The sequence below is a fragment of the Artemia franciscana genome, chromosome 1, assembly GCF_032884065.1.
Source record: "Artemia franciscana chromosome 1, ASM3288406v1, whole genome shotgun sequence".
Taxonomy (NCBI): Eukaryota; Metazoa; Arthropoda; class Branchiopoda; order Anostraca; family Artemiidae; genus Artemia; species Artemia franciscana.
In genome coordinates this window covers 71,237,639-71,257,358 of record NC_088863.1, presented here as the reverse complement: position 1 = coordinate 71,257,358, position 19,720 = coordinate 71,237,639, and the positions used below count along the sequence as shown (strand labels likewise).

Below are 19,720 nucleotides of genomic sequence, written 5' to 3'. Positions count from 1 at the left end.
CACAAATCACCATCGATACATGAATTTAACCAAAAACGAACAGAAATTACAATAAAACCGAGTCAAACTCAAAAGTTTTTATTTTTTGGACTTTAATAAATAAAGAAGTTTTGAGACAGTACGGAATAAATATCAGAGTATGTATATTAAACTGACAATACATGGTTATTTCTTCTTCTTTTTTTTTTTTTACTAAAGTGGAAATTATGTTCTAGTCTTGAGAAGACATGGGGAATGCCAGCCCTACTCCTTTTGATTTTTTGGTCGTTTTGAGTTTGGTTATGTTATCTATTGTAATTTCTTTTCGTTTTGGAAACAATTTATTTATTAATAGTGATTTATGGTAGTTTTACGCTTGGAAGATTAGAAAAACAAACTGGTAGAATTTGACAACATTTTCGTCTGTAGAAACTTCAAAAATACCAATTTGTTGTTTTCAAAGCCAACTATCCTTTCAAAGGAAAGCTAAATCTTCTGAAACTTTTTGGTGCATATGTTTTTAGCTTAATTTTGATGATTGTTCGCCTGCTTTTTCTTCTTCTTTTTTTTTTTCATTGTGCCCACTGCTGCCAAAATTTGCAGAAGTTCCCAAGGAAGTATTTTCAACAACAATAGATATGTAGTTTTTTCTAAGTTTTTAAGACATCTATCGTGTCTAAATCACTCTTTTACACTTTCCTTAGCACTTTTCAAAGAAACTAAAAACAAAACAAAACTCAAAGAAAATTTTAACTTTTAAACCTTATTTTCCAATGTATTCTTCGAATTCGAAGCATTGAATGTGTTGAATCTTATTTCGAATGAATTGAGAATGACATCACGATGGAAACTGGCACTGGCACCAATAGAGCCAGTTTATCCCTTCCCTGTCCAAAAGTAACTCTCAACTACGCTATAATAGTACTCCGACTTTTGTTTTCCCCAGATTTCCCCCAAAGTGTTAATTCTCACGTCCAATAGATAACCCCCTCCCTGCTATCAAGCCCTAAATATAATATGATGTACTAGGATCGTAAAACTCTTAATGTTGTGATTCTAAATTCTCTGGTACCCCCTTCAGGTCACCGGGCCACAAAAAAAAATGATAAATCTGGGGATAAACCCCAGCAACTCCCAAAAAGTGTCACTAGCCCTACCCACCATAAAACTCCTTTTTCAAATCGAACTTCTCCTTTTTCATCAAACTCCTTTTTATCATTTGCCTTATAAAACGGCTTTTTTTTAAACTCATTGTAGTAAAACTACAAATAATAAAAAAAAATGCTACCATTTCCGTCCTAAAACCGGGATACTCTGAATTTAGGTTACTGTAATAAGTTTGTTACACTCCTCACTTATTATTATTTTCACCTTGGTGAAAAAGGTGGAGGAGTAATGATTTTTTGCTGTGACAATTTGTCAACAAGGGAAGTAAAAACTACGGAAATAATTAAATATGATGAAATAATGCGTATTATAGTTAAACAGAAATTTCTACTCCACCCATTAACCAGTATTATTGTTGGATATTTTTATTATTCACCCAGCCAAAAATGGGAGAAGCGTAAAAGTTTCTTGGAGAAACTATATGCATCGCTAGATTATATCCAACCAAAACACCCTAACGCTGAGATCAGGGCTGTAATTTTCTATAAGACAGGGGGGGAAATTGTCCTCTGCAAACCCAAACCCCCCAGGATTTTGACAAAATTACAACATCTGCTGGGATTCTACTAACTGGTGACGGAAATGAAATAAATATGAGTCATCTTTATAAGGAAGCTAATTAAAACAAATTGTTAATATCCAACAAATCAGATTGTATATCCTTTGGCCTCATTTGCATAAACATATATGAATTCAATTTGAGACCAAATTCCCCATCGACTTGGTGACAGTTACCATTTTACACTTTGTCTAAATCCAACACAAGATTATATCAGGAAGTTTAAATTTGGTGACTTTTAAGTTCGACCGGTTATTAATAGTTGTCTGCTCAAATTTGGAATGTGGCTTTTATAAGAATTAAATAAAAAAGAAGTTTTTTAAATGAAAGTAAGGAGCAACATTAAAACATAAAACGAACAGAAATTACTCCGTATATGAAAGGGGCTTTTCCTCCTCAACGCCTCGCTCCTCGCTCTTTACGGTAAAGTTTGACTCTTTCTCTTAACTCTAATTTTCAAAACAGTAAGAAACTTTAACGTAAAGAGCGGGGCGTTGAGGAGGAAAAGCCCCTTTCATATACGGAGTAATTTCTGTTCGGTTGAAGTTTTAATGTTGCTCCTTACTTCCATTTAAAAAACGTGTTTTTTTTTATTTAATTGCAGATTATAGCCATCGGCAAATCTTTTAATAAAAGGTTCTAATCTGTAGTTTACCAATTGAACTTTGTTGTTACTTGTGCAAGAGCTGCAAAGAGATACTCAAAGTTAAAATGGGAGTTTACCTGTAAAATCAATCTTTTCCACGAAAAAAACGAGACTTGGTCAATGTTTTAAATGAGCCAAAGAGCCAACCAATCTTAAAATTCTTTGTCAAAAGAAGGTAAGGAAATCTAATTCAGAACAGCCTCAATAATAGTGGCTTAAATGCACTAGAATTTAGGGGGCGGAATATGTTTTCAATGAAAATACCTAAAAAAATGGTACTTTCAGAATATAAAGGAGGAGGGGGTTGTAGGTGGCAACAAGAAATTGATATTCTATCTTACTTCTTTTAAAGTTGCTTCAATTTCTTGTTTCTTAGTGTCCAATGAATCCCAAGTCGACATTGTTTCTTCATCACTTACCATACTAGAAAAAAATTAAGACAGATTATTTGCTTTGTTGGAAAGAACATTGGCAAATTTAAATAGCATTGTGGTAGATAATAGTTGTTTTTAACGTGGAATTAAAGCAGAATTCCAAGTACCTGCAAACTATACACATGGTTGGCCCCCTACTGTAAGGGGGCTGGTAGAGTTATAAATATAAATAAATATATTCGCAAATTTGATGGCAGGCCGTTAAGCCTTACAAAACAAAAATCTTAATTTGCATTTCTTCTAAATTTGCACGAGGAGAAAATGTCACTTGAATAATATTCATCAATTTCCTTCTTGAATATCAGTAGGTTTGTGGAGCAGATTACTCTTTCTGGTAAGTTGTTCCAATGCTGAACCACTCGGTTGCCGAAAGTCCATCGGCCCATGTCCTTGTAAAAGCGTTCCGTACTCACTTTATACTGATGTCCTCGGAGATGATTTTTATTGAACTGCACGATTCTCTGGGCTGGTACGTTATCATAGGTTCCATTGCAGAGCTTGTACATTTCAATAAAATCACCACGATGGAAGCTATAGGCGAGGGTTGGGATTTCAAGCTTTGTAAGCCACTCTTCGTAGGGAAGGGAGCGTAACCTGGGAGAGAATTTAGTTATCCTCCTCTGAACATTTTCGAGAGCATCTATGTCTTTGTTGTAGTATGGTCTTGTAGAACAATGTCCATACTCAAGAATCGGGCGGACAAGGGACTTATAGAGCGTAGCAAGCATTTTGTCGTCCTCGCACGAGAAGTTTCTTCTAATCATACCAGCAACTTTGGAAGCCTTCTTGACGACAGCTTAATAGTGGCTACTGAAGTTCAGTTCAGAATCCACTAAGATGCCTAGGTCTCTTTCTTCTTTACTAAGAGTGAGTGCAGCAGAACCAAGAGAGTATGAAGACGAAAAGTTTTGTGGACCCAGAGTGAGGATATGATTTTTCTGGGTATTGATTTCCATGATCCACTTCTTCATCCAGTCATCGACTCGTTGGAGATCCGCCTGCAGGTGGTGAATGTCTTCACATGACGAGATGACACGATAGAGCTTTGTGTCGTCCGCGTAGAGAAAGATGTCAGATTCGATGCCCTCAACTAGGTTATGGTGCCTGAAGTAAAAGAAAGGATGCCCAATATAGATATATGAGATAATATAAGAAACTTTCTTCCTCTTTATTTAGAAAAAAACTTACTGGTTGCTATTCTTCAATTGCTATAAATAATATTTTAGTACCAAACCAATAGTAACTTTATTTCTAGGCCTATTTCAGAGCACCACGAATTCAAAAATTTGTTTTGTTTAATGTAGGCTAAATATTACAATTATTTTATGTCAACATCCAAGGTGATATTCCTAATGTCCTTTGAGGACAAAAAAAAATTTGCAGATGAGGGAAATTTAATGTTGTGAGATTGAACACTTATTCTGTTATTAGTACCTAGGAATATTATAAGTAGACTACCTAGATCTTATAGTTCAATTAAATATTAACTTTGGAAGCATCATCTTGATAGACTAAGGATTCAGCTTGGAAGGGATGTAGGGTTGTTGAAGAATCTAATATTTTACCTCCCTTTCCCTGACCTTATATCACTCTATTATTCTTGGATTCATTCTTACTCATTTTCTGTAGGATATTTTCCAGGGGGTAAATGCTAGCCACCCCAGGAATCATTTAAGAGTTTAGTTTTTACTTCCAATATTTAATCAAAACTCCAATAATACTCCAAATTCTCTTATTTGTCATTAAAATGCTTAACAAGCACTGTTAACATCCTATTCTTTACATTTTGGATTCATATACCAACCCATAAATGCAGAATTGCTTCTATTTCAAATACCATGACATCTTCTCATTATTTCCACTTCTCTATTGGCTTCTTTTAACCAGATCAAAAAAAGACTTAACATAATTGTACTAGGGATTATTACTGAAAATAGTGGTATTTCATGCAATGCCAGCACTACTTTTAGAACATTTTTCTCTGTATCAGTAGCTGCATGAAATGTCTGCTATAAGTAGGATAAAGTAAATTCGAACAATAAGCCTATATATATATTTTTTCACATTTAGAAATTTCATATGCACATATAAGTGGTGCCAACCTATACTCTATCTCTACTGTTATCAGTTTTCACCTTTACTTTTAGGGGAATTTTTAGACATGGACTTTTAGACAATGGAATTTTAGACATAAAAAGAATATTTTAAAGCCCCTCCCCCCCTTGTCAAACATGTATACCCCCATTCCTTGATTCACACAGAAAAAAACTGATGTCATCCAAATCGCCCTTTGTGGGTACCATATTGCACCTTATGATAGCTTTATTAAGTGAAATTTAGAAAAATGATAAATTATACAACTTAACCTTTAAAAGACCCCTTAAACAATTTTTTTGTAAGGTTCCAATTCCCTAACAGTGACATAAAAGAATATTGCCAATTTGTATTCTCCAGTCCATTGTTTTTTGTTTTTTTTTTAAATAAACATATTAAGGAATTATTACCATTTGCTTTTGAATCCATTAAATTTTTTGCTAAGTCCTTTTGTTTAGAATAATTATTGTTTAACAAGACAATCAGCAAAATGGCCCTGCCCTAGAATTCATACTACACAACCTAGATCTCAAAAGAATTCAATAATAAGGTTTTAGAAAATTTAAGAAAGTTATCTATTTTTCTTTCTAAAAATAAATCAGAGTTATATCTAATTGATAATCAATATGCAGTCATTATTAATTAATACTTTTAAAATTAAGAAAGGATTGTTATTTTAAATGTGAGAAAATTTCCAGGGGAAGTTATCTGTGGAAGAGAATATCCTCATAGGCGAGGGGAAATTTGTCTTTGGAGATTTTTCAGTGAACAAAACCATTTTCTGTTATTGCCAAATTTTTTTGTTAAATGAAAAACAACCCAAAGTGCATTGTTTGGGTGCTGCATGGAACTTTCTAATTAACTTAAGTCATATTTACAAAAAGCAATTAAATATAAAAAAAAAGTTTACAAATGAGCCCATAATTCGCTTTTGTCTATGATATCCATGTGACCATTCCAGCCTTTCTATTCCTGAAATGTCATCAAAATTGCATTTTTAGTGTATGCTACCACATGGTACATTATGGTAGCTTGATCAAGTCAAATTTACACAAAAAAAAATGATAAAATATAACAATTAGCTTTAGAATGAGCCCTTAAACAGATCTCTACAATCTTCCAGTGACCTGATAGTGACATTATATATCCTTTTTTCTGCTGCCCATGCAGCAGAAGTAATCTTTCGTCTTTTTCAATGAGGGCTCCTGTGGGGAAGACCAGCCCAGGTTTGCCACAGCCCAGGTTCGCTATTTGCGTTTTACTTGCAACCCATCCACGGAGAGGATCCCATAATCCAGCGTTTGAACTACCATCTAGTAGCGAAAGTTTAAGTAGATTAAGAAGCATGTTAAAACACGTTTTGTAGATTCTATGTGGTAAGTTATTTTTTGGTGCTTTAAAACTAGATTTTGTCCTGATGCAAAATGGAAAAACTCAATGCTTAACATAAAGGCGTGAGAGGACTCTTTATCTCAACGTGATCATCTGCAACTGGGCAACAGTGATGGGTGCATATTTGACGCCATCTATGGTGATAACTGATCAGCCCTTTTTTTCTCAAAAGAGGGAACAAGTTCATGTTCGACAACAAAAATCAGCCCTGGTTCGCCACTCCTAGGAATGCCGAACCAGGGTCTGACGAACCTGGACGGTCGAATTCTCGTAACAAACCGACTAAGCCTATCTTCTTTTTTTACCTAACCAGGAAGTAAATGTTGTGATTTTTTTTCAAATGACCTTTCTTCTTATACTTTGTGACCAACAGTCGGTACAATCAACCCCAAGAAAAAATACAATAGTTGATATTCCTGAATCAGCTTCAGATGACAATTCCTCCTCCCTTGGCAGCTTTTTTCCCAAACATGCTTTAAATTTTGGCTGCTAAGGTGGCTGTGGTGGAAGCACCAACCATGAAAAAAAATTGATTGTTCCAAGTTGTGCTTTTCCTTTTGTTCAATGTTTGGCACTGTAAGTCCTCAATCGAGCATTTTCAAGAATTTCAATTTCAATGGTGTGCTTTATATTTTGATTTGACATCATTTTTAAGGTGTTTCTAGCTTCTTTTGAAATTCTCAAAAATTTGTCTCAATAACGACAATTTATTGTTCATTTATATCAAATCATAGCTATTATTTTGTATCAGCGTTCATTCGGAAATATTTCACAAAATACGGTTCTTAAAACATGCGTTTTAAGATTAAGTTGAAAATAAGTCGTGTTTCACTCTTTACTAAGATGTAACTAGTGCTGCACTAACTGTCATTATTCAGCTCAAATTTATCTGCTTGTAAAACCAGACGTGGTTCATGCACCAATGAGATTCCTTACGTATGTAAAAATGTGATTCCTCACGTATTAGTGAACAAGGAGACAAAAGAAAATACCATTTCTTCTTCATCATTTACCGATTCTTGTCCCAATCAGAGATTCATTGCTTCTTTCTCTTGCTTCCTCAATAGGATATAAAGCCAAAATTCAACCTAGATTAAACTATTTATATATCACATTAGAAGAAAATCATGACAATGTCAAGGGAAAGGGTAGTTAGACAATGGCTTATAGAAATAATGCTGCTGAATGTCTGAAAATTTTACACACAATATATATATATATTGCCTAGTTCTTCCTTGTTAGACTACACTAGACAAACAAAGGATATTCTCATGTAATTCAGCCTGGAGTTCTCTCCCTTAGTTCTTGGGAAAATGAAATAGTTTGGTGGGAAAAAAGAAAAATTTAATCATTCAGCTTACTTTCTTCAGGTAAAATGGTGCAAAAAACTAAGTCAGTTAAAGAAAGGAAAAAGGGTGCTGTAGATCATTAAAACTTAAAATGAACGGAAATTACTCCGTATATGAAAGGGGCTTTTCATCCTCGACACCCCGCTCTTTACGCTAAAGTTTTTTATTGTTTTAAAAAGTAGAGTTGCGAGAAAGAATCAAACTTTAGCGCAAGGAGCGGGGTGTCGAGGAAGAAAGCCCCTTTCATATACGGAGTAATTTCTGTTCGTTTTAAGTTTTAATGTCGCTCCTTACTTTCATTTCAAAAAACTTGTTTTTTTTTATTTAATTTCTGAAAGTTTTTGTAATTAATGCATGTCTGAATTTGGCTCTCCGTACATAAATTATTAAAATGAAATTTGCATATTAATTCTTTTTTTGGCTAAATGGCTTTCTCTTAGTTTTGATCAGATGATTTTGAGAAATAAGGGGTGGGGAAGGAGGCCTAGTTGCCCTCATATTTTTCGGTTACTTAAATAGGCAACTAGATCTTTTAATTTTTAAAGAACGTTTTTATTAGTAAAAAATATACGTAACTTAAGAATTAACTTACGTAACAAACTTTTATATTATTATATTTTTGATTATATATATATATATATATATATATATATATATATATATATATATATATATATATATATATATATATATATATATATATATATATGAGGGGGTTGGTCCCCTCGTTAATACCTCGCTCTTCACACTAAATCTTGTTTTGTCCCAATTCTTTAAGAATGACCCCTGAATCAGAAAGGCTGTAGAATAAATAGTTGAAATTACTTAAAAAAATTTTAGCATAAAGAGCGAAGTATTTATCTCCTCCTAAATACCTCGCTCTTTATGCTAAAGTATTTTTAGAACCCCTCATCGTTTTAATGCTTCTCCTTACTTTCAATTGAAAAAACTTTTTCATGTTTATATTTTCATTGTTTTTTTTTAATAGTAATGGTAGAAAATCCTGCGCCATTTTCATTGAATTTCTCTTTCCCCATGATATATTCCTCCAAGGAAAGAACCTCCCATATAGCCCCCTCCCCTGAACCCCACGCCCAAACCAAAAAAATCCCCCCTGATAACGTCGGTACACTTCCCAGTAACCATTACTGTATGTAAACATTGGTCAAAGTTTGTAACTTGCAGCCCCTCCCCAAGGGACTGTGGGGGGTAAGTTATCCCCAAAGACATAGGCTAGTTATTATGGTTTTCGACTATGCGGAACAAAATGGCAATCTCAAAATTTTGATCCATTGACTTCGGTAAAAAATGAGCGTGGGAGGGGGCCTAGGTGCCCTCCAATTTTTTTGGTCACTTAAAAAGGGCACTAGAACTTTTCATTTCCGTTAGAATGAGCCCTCTTGCAACACTCTAGGACCACTTGGTCGATACGATGACCCCTGGGAAAAAAAACAACAAAAAAACAAATAAACACGCACCCGTGATTTGTCTTATGGCAAAAAATACGAAATTCAACATTTTTGTAGATTGGACCTTGAAATTTTTTCTATAGGGTTCTCTGATAAGCTGAATGCGATGGTGTGATTTTCGTTAAGATCTTATGACTTTTAGGGGGTGTTACCCCCTATTTTCCAAAACTTTTGATGACAAAGACTAAATTCGATGAAACTTAAATATTTAAAATCAGCATAAAAATTCGATTCTCTTGATATATCTTTTAGCATCGAAATTCTGTTTTTTAGAGTTTCGTTTACTATTGAGCCGGGTCGCTGCAGTTTGTTACTACAGTTTGTTACCATGAACTGTTTGACAATCAAATTAGTCGCTATAGTAGTGAATTGCTTGAATTAGCAAAAGAGAATCAAGTTGTCATGCTGACAGTTTCTCCACACACATTGCATAAGTTGCAACCGCTTGGCAGCTCAGTTATGTACCCTTTGAAGGCATTCTACAGCAGGGAATCTGCAACTTTTAGGACCCAGCACAAATGCAAGACAGTTTCCATGTATAATGTATCCTAGCTTTGCGGAAAGACGTATCCCAAAGCATTGACTCCAAAAAACATTATAAGCGGCTTTTGTTGCACTAGAATTTTCCCTTTTGTTCCCAATGTTTTCACAGATCACGAGTATCTGAGCTCATATGTCTCTGATTGACCATATCCTTTGGACCAGGATGTCTTAGTGCCTCCATCACCAGTTTCTGGTACCCATAAAGATGATGCAGCTAGCCAGTCTACCAACTGTGACAATGCTACCCAATCTCTATCAGACTTACATTCAGATGTAGACCTATTGGCTGACAAAAGCTTCTCTGAACTAGTTGACATTTCTCCATTCCCAAAAGGTTCTCCAGAAAACAAATCAGACATACGGTAAAAAAAAAATCTACCAAAATCTTGACTGATACCCCAGTAAAGGAAAGAATCTGCCAGGAAGAAGAACCGAAAGCTGCCAGGAAGAAGAAGAAAGAACAGAAAAGGGACCAGGGGAAGGAGAATGCAAAGAAAGCCTAATTACAAGAAGCAAGCAAGCAACCATTTCTTCAGGGTGAAAGTGAATCCAATCATGTTGAGAAGGAGCTTTATGATGATAGCAACAACATTCTAAATCTAGGAGAAGATAAAGAGGATTTGGGAAGCAGGCCAATAGAAGTGGGCGAGTTTATCTTAGTTGGTCTTGCAGGTAAAAAGAGTGGCAAACATTTCTATGCTGCAAAAGTTTTAAAGGAATATCCAGATGAGCTTGGTGTTAACTTCTTGAAGTGTGTAGAAATGAGCAAGTTTGTGCTGACCCTCAATCTCAGGTGGAACTTCAAGACTTGCTGATGTTTGGTGTGGACCTTTCAGTATATAAGATGGGTTAAGTGAATTATCCTATACCCTGCATGACAAATAAATATCTGAAATAACTATCCATAAACACCTATTCTAGCGCTACATTTAGAGCAATAGATGCTTTAATAACCATGCAAGATGGTGGCAAACGTGGGCTAATGTGTGGTGAATGCAAACCAGGTTGGCCCAGGATAGCCATCTTTGGAGAATCTCACTGTGGCTCTTTTTTTGCTGCATCAAAAAAGATTAACTGCTGGGGATTTTTTTCCTAGATACCCCATAGATAAGCCTATATTCCAGGGTTTTCAGAATTATTTTAAGTCGAAAACTGTGTTTACAATAAATAAAGAACAAAAAAAGTTGCAAATAGGGGCTGGTCTCCCTGTTATGTTTCAGTAATGGCAATTCAAAGGGTATACTTTTGGGTTTGCTACGATGTCATTCTCAAATTACATGTAACTAAATGATGCAATGCACAGGGCTACTGAAATGGCACATAGTTCAACTACAAGATTTAGTCACCTGTGCTGGAGATGGTAGCTGAGGGAAGTGGAAGTGATGGGTACTTTAATATTAGCAGTGAAGCTGGCAAAAAAAGCCAAGCTTACATGAAATTCACCATCACCCACCTAAAGGCTTGTCTACACTACACTACTGGCATCTGCAGCAGCTCATTGCTGAAAATTTCAGTAAAAGCAAAGCATCATTACTTATTTTTATGTTTTTTTAATGTGTGTCTATTGTTTATTATGTATTTTGTAATATTTTGAAATTAACCAAGTAGTGTCTTTGCTAAACAGGAACTTTTTCTTTCCTGCTGCTTGAAGAAAAGTGTGCTATTGCAAGACTTGGGGCAAGTAAATGCTGCCTTTACTTTTTTTCTATTGGATGTTCAGTGTCATTTACAAAATAATTCCCAAAACAAGTTTTCAGACATCTTGGTAACACATTCAGGCTTTTATTTTTCATATATGCTCCTACACTCCCTTCTCCTGAAGGATATTCCATGTCCCCTAACTCTGCAGATGTGAAACCCCTCTTGCCCTCCAAATAAAAATGCTGGAGCTATATCAATGAGTGTGGGCTATGAGTTGAACACAGCGCCTCAATTTTTTTTTATCTTGAGTATTTTTAATCTTATTATTATTCCTATGTTCATTACTTTTAAACTATTTATTTTGTTAAGTGTGCTGGTTTCAAGTATAGACTAGCTCAATTTGTAGAAACAATCTGTAAATATTTTTCTTTTCTATTGTATTTTGTATTTATAATGTTAATTTGTCATATAGCAAAATTAGTGCAAAAATTAAAAGAACTTGAACGAAGATTACTACCCTGATTACACCTAGGCCTTTTCTAGGCAATAAAGGTATTGTCTAATAAAGAACAGAAATCACATAGGAAAAAAACTAAAAATTTACCACTATTTTCTTTATTCAGTGTCATTTCCAAATACAAGAATTACTGGCATTACAATAAAATTGCACTTCTGCCACCCCCCCCCCTCCCTTAAAAAGTCAGGTATAGCTGTAGGCTGTAGACTACACAAAAGTTTACTATTTTTATGGCTTGGTCATTGTTTTTTATAAAACATATCTTATCAGTAGTTGATCCATATTATGAATTAAACTTAATTAAAAAAAGAATAATGTACAGAACCACCAAACTAGACTATTGATATGTAGTATATAGAAAGCAAATCACTGCTTCAATAGTTAATTCACTATAATATCTCTGTTGCAGCATCTAAAAAATGCATTGCTTCACTATTAGATTTGTCTAAATTTTCTTAACAAGTACAAGAATAGCTTAAATGCTGCTCAAATAATATGCAACACTGACAATTTTAAATGTACTGATAGTCAGGAGTGGAGCCTAGTCATGGATACACACTTTAAAATTGAGCCTAAACTTGAAAAAGCTACTCACTCTTGGAAAAAGATTAAATAAAAAAAAGCAAGTTTTTAATGGAAAGTAAGAAGTGACATTAAAACTTAAAACAAACGGAAATTACTTCGTATATGAAAGGAGATGCTTCCCCATCAACGCCCCGCTCTTTATGCTAAAGTTTGACTCATTATCTTAACTTTACTTTTTAACAACCTTAAAACCTTAAACCTTAAAATTGCAGCTTGGAGCAATATAAGGGCTTTTAACCTTGTAGAAACTCCAGAGTTGACAACACATGACACATAGTTGAATAAACACACATTGACTAGTGGTTTGATGCTGCTGATTCCGAATCGAGTGCTTCCCAGTTATACTTCCATTCTTGTTTTGACCATTTGTTGTCAAGATGGTTCTTAAAGCTGTCTGTGGTTTGGGCAGCAATGGTATCTGGCAGTAATTTGTTCTAGAGGTTGGCAACACGGTTGGTAAGAAAATGGGCGCATTGCCGATTTGAGGAGAAATGCCTAGATAACTTCAAGTTATGTCCCCTTGTACAAGAATCCTGAGACGCCAGGGGAAGAAGACCAGGAACTGCCTTTGTATTAATAAGTTTATGAACCAGAATGGCATCACCCCATCTTCTTCTATAAACCAGAGTTGGGAGTTTCAGCTTGCAGAGCCTTGTAGGGTAAGGGAGCTCATGCAGTCCACTCACCATCTTAGTAGCTCTTCTCTGGACATCTTCAAGAATTTTAGCATCTTTCTTGAAAAAGGGGGATGCAAGGACCATGCCTGTCTCAAGCCTCGGCCAAACAAGTCCTTTATACAAAAGGCTCAGAATTTTAGGAGAACAGGAGGAAATTGTTCTTTTTATGAGCCCTAGTGATGAGCTAGCTGATCCTGCTGCCTTCTCTGCATGAGTGCTAAATTTAACATCATTGTCAACAATTACTCCTAGGTCACATTCCTCCAATACTGGAGAAAGGAGCTGACCGTAAAGAGAGTAAGTTGTGTTAATATTCTTGTGCCCAAAGTGTAAAACATGACATTTTGACACATTGAAAGTGAGTAGCCAAGATTTCACCCACACGCCAAGGAGATCAAGGTCATTTTGAAGTTGGGAAGTATCTTCAAGAGTGCTAGCTGGACCAATTACCTTGGAATCATCAGCATATAACATCATCCTGCTTTTAAGAGCTAGAGGAGCATCATTTATGAAAATATTGAAACAGTAAAAACTTAAAGCAGTAAAAAACTTTAGGGTAAAGAGCAGGGCGTTGATGAGGAAGCATCTCCTTTCATATACAAAGTAATTTCTGTCACCAATTAAGAAGAAGATCTATTTTGCAAGGTTTCACTGTTATAACACACATATTTTTAAAGGTCATAAAAGGTCAGGGACCTCTAGAGGGAGAAGGAGTGGAGGTGGCTGCTTAAAAATACTGGTAAAATTCTAGTTAATTGACTTCTTGCTATCTCAGAAAGGGTTTAGCTTAGGAAAATGAAACTTTAGGGATGGGTCTACAGGCTAAAGTGTTTCAGAAAGGTATTTTTAAGTACCCACCTTCACTCCTTCTCCCTCTAGAGGGCCCTGAAATTTCCCTACATGACAGGTCTATATCTATTGAAATTTTGACAAAACAACATTTTACCTTAATTTTCAGCTACTAGTTGCTTTTTCTCTGCCTTTAGTTCTGAAAATGCAATTCCTGTTATTTGAGTAGAATTTTGAGCCATATCAATATTTTTTTTCTTCAAAATTTAGGAAATGTATTTGCATATCATCAAAACCTTATAAAATGGAAGTGAGCAAAGTTATGAAGCTGAAAACAATTTTGTTGTACTTCAATTAAGCAGAAGATCTGTTTTGCAGTGTTTCACTTTTATAAAACACATATTTTTAAAGGTCAGAGCCCTCTATAGGGAGAAGGAGTGGAGGTAGTTGCTTCAAAATACCTTCCTGGGACATACTTTGGTCTGTAGATTCATCCCTGAAAGTTTCATTTTCCTAACCTAAACCCTTTCTGAGATAGCAAGAAGTCAATTAACTAGAATTTTACCCATTTCTGTGCTAGGCTATAAGCCTAAGCAGCCTTCAATACCTTTTGGTTGGTGTAATATCATGCATATAGGTTATAATAATGCTGGCTTGCTTTTGATTTTATATTAATGCTTGTGTTTTTTGCTTACAGTTGCTTTATTGTGCTTTTGATAGGCTATAGGTGCTTGGGTTTAATAAATTAATGATCTGGTAGAATTCTACAGCTATGTTAGGCTAACTGACTTGTAATGCAAAATTGCCTTACTACTGCTACTACTAACAACTTAAAACAGCACCAAGCTGAGTGAGGCAAACACTGCTGTGAATGCTACTCCTCCCTCCAAATCTATTCATAGCCTCCCTCTTTTATGCCCTCCCAGGAAGTTCTCATTTCCTTTAAATATTTCTTTAAGACATCCTCCCACCCCAACCACGCACTACCTGCATTCCAGAAAGCAGTATTCAACCAGATTTTTCTATAGCCTACTGTTTGAAATAGCTGACCCCTGAAAAAAATTAAAATATTTTAAAAATCATTCACCTTCAAAACTTAATATACTATTTAATTCAAACTTCAATTGAACAAAGGCATGCTACCTCAGATTCAAACTGGCCACTGAATTTCAAAAAATAATCATAGATGGTGCTAAAAATGGTGATGTATGATCAATCTTGTACAAACCATTCCTTTGTTTTCAAGTGACGTTTTCCTGACAATTTTGAAAGCATATCTGCCAATGACAGAGTTAGAAAAATAGCCTTTCGACAAATTAAATAATTCTTGCGCTTTCTTTGGATGACCAGGAAGCCATTTACACGAGGATTTGAGCTGGATAAACATCTTGAATCTGTGTGAATTTGTGTTTTCATGCTGGATTTGTTCAAAACAGTGTGTTTTTGCTTCCATCCTCCTCAAATGCATCTCTTGTTGAACTTCATAAAGAGCCTTATATAACTCTACTTTAAGAAATTATAGAGACTATAGAGGCTTTTCTATTATTAAAGCCTCTTTTAAAGACATTGCTCACTTTCTGTGTTTTATTCGGGAATGAAACGATAGAAACGATACAAATTACTATTAACGAACAAATGAAACCCAAAATGAACAAGAATTAAATAAGCACTCATAGCAAAAAAAACATACAACAAGTATTAATACAAATGAATAAATTACAAGAAATTACTATTAAAGAATAAAAGAAATCCAAAACAAACAGACATTAAATAAACAATCACAGCAAACAAACATACAATAGGTACTAATATAAATAAATAAATAAAAATATTGAAACGAGTGAGGCTTCAATAGAATATGTAAATCAAGCTTTAAACGAACAACATCACTATAAACAAGAGTTTGGGTTTAGAGGGGTTCGAACACCACCACCCCTGAAATCTAACTACAAAAAACAAAATCTATTGCCTCAAAATAATTGCCCAAGGATGAGTAACAAAATTAAATTTATATCTAGAGATATGGGCTATTATCGCTTCATTAGGGTCGATCATCCCATACCGACTTGTCACAATACGGTTACTTGTCCATGGTGGAAGCCGTAAGAGGTACTTTGCATATTTATAATATGTAGATCACAATTCTTTCTTATCTTCCTTTTGGAATATCCTCCAAAAGGGACTTAAATACAGATAATGGGGTTATGCCATTGCTAATGTCATACAAATTAAATACGAGAAGATCAAACCTATTCGAACTCCATTCATCTTGTTTGGTGGTGGTGCCATGTAGATGCAGAAGATTTTTTCAGTGCTATGAAATATCTAACCGGTTTTCAGCAGTTTTAACCCTCGTCATCTCAGTTTAGCTTGTTTTGTTATGGTTTTTCCGAGTTTGGTTGATGCCAGTCACGTCAGTACTCAAAACAATCTGTAGGTAATTTCTCTGAAAAACATGTAACAGATCCTCTTCCGTCTTTGGAGCGCTCATGATTCAGAATAATACTTTACAACTGACTTCATTGTAGCTTCTAATATTCTAATCTTGGTTTACTGACTAATTTCCCATTCTTGCAAACGTATCGACATTTTGAATGACGAATTCAGACGATTCAAACTGGACTTATTATGAGTTTCAGAAACTCATGTCCCAGGAGTAGGAAGCATGAAGTTAGGTGATATACAATTGATTCACTCAGGCAGGGGGGATGAGGTACATAGATACGATTTAAAGATCATGATAAGGAAGCGGCCAAGTCTTGTTTAGGCTGAGAAGGTGTCAATAATAGAATACTAATTGCTCATTTTATGACTAAAAAGTTCAGAGATCTCCATCAAGTTCAATTGATGGAGATACTAGTGACTCAGATGAATTTTACTTGCAGCAACAGGAGAAAAAAGACCTGGTCCCAGGTACAAAATATGACGTTTTTATTAGATTTTAATGCCCAGGTCAGTAGAAATAGGGATAGATAGTATCCTAGCCTAGGTAAATTTGGCATAGGAGAAGAAAACAGTAATGGCCAGAGACTGATGTGATTTTGTAGGAATGACAATCTAGTTATAGCCAATACAGTGTTGGGTCATAAAATGGCCCATAAGATAACGTGGTATCCACGTGATGGTAAAACAGGAAACCTTATTGACTATGTTTTTGTAAAATAAAGACTGGCAGGATCAATACTAGGTACTAGGGTATATAGGAGCGAGTTATTGATGTTAAAAGAAAAGATCACCATCTAGTAGTGTCTGGGTTAATTTAAAGCTGAAATCTCGGAAAGAATACTACCTCCCGAGAATAATGTTGGTAGAATCCATGATGAGAAACTTTACAAGAAAGGTTGAATACTAAAACAGAGAGTTTAAAATGTGACAATCTGGAAGATGGATAGGATAATTTTAGGAAAATAATAGGTAAAGTTGCTGGTGGTGTCTTAGGAAAGAAAGTTAGGAGTGCAGCTAGGAATATTGGTAAAAAAAAGCCTTAATTTAAATACAGGGGAGAAGGGGCTTACATAAGAATAATCTGAGTGATATATATAAGAGAGAGAGAGAGAGAGAGAGAGAGAGAGAGAGAGAGAGAGAAAGGGAGAGAGATAATTTATTAACCAAAATAACGCTTACATATTCCTTCAACAATCATCAGGGAAACGCATTGGGTTGTATATGATGGTTGTTTCCATCCTTATCATGGAGTACATTAATTCACAATGGCCCAGATTAAAAACCTGTCAGTATATTAGGTTCTGACCATGACTGATATGGATTGATTTCTGTTCACTTCGTCTTATAGTTGCTCTTTAATTCGGCACTACCAACCATTTACCATTAAAAATACTCCTTTTTGTATGTTTATTTCTTTATTCAGTTGATCGTGATTAAGATGGCTCTCCAACATAAGGGGGAATAGGATCAAGTTTTAAATTACCCTAAAATGACCTATGTATTGTGGGATCTCACGTATTGCTGCAACATTTAAACTCCCCCCTTTAGACGAAAACCATAAAAAAAAAAACAGAGAATAAGGTACTCTCGTGCCAATTTTCATAACGCACATGTTTTACCCTAAATCAGCACCATTTGCGCTGTCGCGATTGTGATGACAAGAAAAGATATGAAGTCTAAACAGCAGGACTACAGCACAACATGAATGTTAACGCTACCAGTGAAAACTTAGTACAATTCTTTAATGGCTGCTAGATAGCATGTGTGATTTTTCCCTCTTGAAGAATTCTTTCTAACCAGTATATTTTTCTATTAAATTCAACAGTGTGTGAAATTACGGTCGTAAAAATGGCTTTTCACTCTCTTTAGGACCTTGGAATTGGACCTGTGAATCCCGAACAAAAACACCTTGTAAGCAATTCAAGTCGGTCTAATGACCAGCAGAAAAAATCCTCAATAGCAGCTCTAGCTTCAGCTTTGAAATTCACCATTGGCACTAGAGCCTGAGTGGAACATTTATGAAGACGCCTTATAAGCTAACCAGTTACCAGTAAAAGGGGTAGGATTTCAACACATAGTCAGACAGTCATTATTGACCATCCGCTCAATGGCAGGAAAACAACGATATTTTGTAAGATACTACTGCTAAAAACTAATAACAACTCACCACAGCACAAAGCCACCTAAGGCCAACACAGTTGCGAACGCCCCACCCCCATCCCCTCCAATCAAAGCCCCCCTCTTCACGACATCCCAATTAGTTCTCACTTCCCCTAAATCTTTTTTTTTACGACATCCTTCATCCGCAGAACGTGTCTTAGCCATTTCAGCCTTTCTCTTTTTACAGCCCTAGGGATCGGGATTGAACCACAATTTTATTACTGCTTACTGTTTGACATACAGTCAGTCAGTCGGTTACCCAAAATAATCTGTATGAAATTTCCCTGGAAAAAACCCTAGAAAATCTTAGTCCGTTCTCTGGAGCACCCATGTGTCAAAACCATATCTTACCACTGTCATTACAGTCTAGCTTCCAATATGCCAATCTTGGCTCTCATAATTATCTTCCTATTCTTCCAAGCTTTTTTTTCAATTATGAAAAAACACCCTGAATCTTGGCTATTGCACTTTTATTATCTTCAAGGAACCCGCCGTCTTTACCAATAATATTACCAAGGTAAGCAAAGCTGTCCACTTGATTGATCGGACCAGTTCGTCTAAACACAACAAAAGGCCTGAAATATTTTCAAATTTATCATTAAAAAATATTCCTTTTTGTATGTTTTTTCTTGATTCAATTGATTGTGATTAAGATGGATCTCCAACATAAGGTTGGATAGAATCAAGTTTTAATTTACCCTAATGCAACGTAGTATTGTATGGTCTCACGTATTGGCGTAACATTTAAATTTCTCCCTTTAGAAAAAAAATCGAAAATTGAGAATAAGGTACTCTTGCGGCAATTTTCATAACGCACATGTTTTCAGCTAAATCAGTAACCATTTGCGCTGTCGCGATTGTTGATGACAAGAAAAGATAGGAAGTCTATACAGCAGGATTACAGTGCAAGATGGACTGTTAACGTGACCTAGGAAAACGTAGTACAATTATTTAATGACTGCTAGATAACATGTGTGATTTTCCCTTTTTGTGTCTCTTGAAGAATTCTTTCTAACCAGTATATTTTTCTATTGAATTCACATTTTGTGAAATAATCGTCATTAAAATGGCTTTTCTCTCACTTTGAGACCTTGGAATCGAATTAAAATCAAATTGCCATCAAGCCTTAGATGGAGAGAACTGGAGAAAAGCCAAGACAGATAGTCTGAGTGCGAGGCAAAGCTGGCATCCACTTCACTGAGGCTCTTCTATCAGCTGAATCTAGCGCTTGCTTATAATCTATAAAACTGAGGAATAAAGGTGTTTGATGATAC

General features: G+C 35.4%; 1 protein-coding gene across 2 annotated transcripts in view; it reads right to left on the bottom strand.

Moving 5' to 3' along the window:
- LOC136033544 (LDL receptor repeat-containing protein egg-1-like) overlaps window positions 1-14,996 on the bottom strand; it is a 140,905-nt gene extending 125,909 nt beyond the window's left edge. For both annotated transcript variants that reach the window (XM_065714298.1, XM_065714288.1), the window contains exons 1-2: window positions 14,929-14,996; window positions 2,693-2,774 (exon numbers count right to left, since the gene is read on the bottom strand). The gene's annotated coding sequence lies outside the window, so the exon portion shown is untranslated. The remainder of the gene's footprint in view (window positions 1-2,692; window positions 2,775-14,928) is intronic.
- Window positions 14,997-19,720: the final 4,724 nt, after the last annotated feature.